At 48.0% G+C, this 1172-nt stretch overlaps 1 protein-coding gene across 1 annotated transcript in view; it reads right to left on the reverse strand.

Moving 5' to 3' along the window:
• The window catches only part of ACE2 (angiotensin I converting enzyme 2), a 24799-nt gene that overhangs the window by 4279 nt on the left and 19348 nt on the right, over positions 1-1172 (reverse strand). The gene's annotated exons all lie outside the window — the stretch shown is intronic.

Raw genomic sequence — 1172 nt, forward strand, 5'->3', positions numbered from 1 at the left:
GAATGCCTATAAATGCTGTCAGTGAGAGTTTTACACAGCTCCTGACTTTCTCAAGTATCATTCGGGAAGGGGTGGTAGAAGGCGGCTCTGTTGTAACAGGCTTTATAAAACCCAGCTATATTTTTCAACCCTGTCCTCCTCTTGACACTGATATAAAACAAAGAGAGAGAAATACATGGGAGGAAAGAGCAGAAACTGCTGTCAGTCCGTGCAGGATCAGGCCCCAGGAAAGGCGTGGGTGACCCAAAGGCCCTGCTAGCAGAGCAGCCCCCAGCCCGATCCCGGCGGCGTGCGGAGGGCAGGGGCTCTGCCAGCTCCGGCTGTTCCCGCGAGCAAGGCTTGAAGCTGCGAGTCACCTTTGCCTTGGCAAATGCCCCTGGCTTTCTACTGCTTGCCGGGCGGCAGGCAAAGCCCTGCGCGGAAGCACTCTCGTCGTTACCGCTGTTGTCTCCGGCAGCTGGCAGTGTTCACCGTCACAGCCTGCAATGCTGTTGTGCGGGGGTTCTCAATTTTTCATTTATCCCCAACATCTTTAGGCTCTGCAGTGCTTTTTTTTTTTTTTTTTTTTTTAACCAGGAGCTAACTGAGCTTGATTCCTCTACTGCTGCTTTCCGTACTTAGCATCTTAGCTTTTTAATCATTTATTTGTTTCCACGGCGTATATTTTGTCTTTTTAAGTCTAATGTATTTTAATTGCCACTGTGCCTCTCAAGTGCCTTTATAAATATCATTACGGGCTGTGTGGATGGGAAGTACCTAGCTGGCTTCCGATCTGTGTTTGAGTAATGACTACCCACACGCCTTCCCTAGGCATCTCAGAAACCTACCTTGGCTCTCGCTGTTCATTACAGAGGGTGCTTTGCCTCTCAGAGCGAAATGAACTTTGCCAAGCGCCTCTGCTCTGTTATAATGTGTTCTCTCCAAGATCCCACGTGTAAGGCAGTGTAAGTCTGGCCTCTAATTCAAAAAAGGATTTTCCGTTGTAAAATACATCAAAATGCCCGCAGGCTGACAGCTCTCCATTTCCTAACACCGTCTTGTGTGCCAGCCTTTTACAATGTAATCACACATATGACATTGACCCAGTGGGGAATTTTGAATTAATGTTTGAAGAGGGGTCCCATTTTCAAATGGTGGTCTGGGGATTGACACTCCTGGAACGCTTTATTTTA

This window comes from Pygoscelis adeliae, unplaced genomic scaffold, assembly GCF_000699105.1.
Source record: "Pygoscelis adeliae isolate BGI_AS28 unplaced genomic scaffold, ASM69910v1 Scaffold386, whole genome shotgun sequence".
NCBI lineage: Eukaryota > Metazoa > Chordata > Aves > Sphenisciformes > Spheniscidae > Pygoscelis > Pygoscelis adeliae.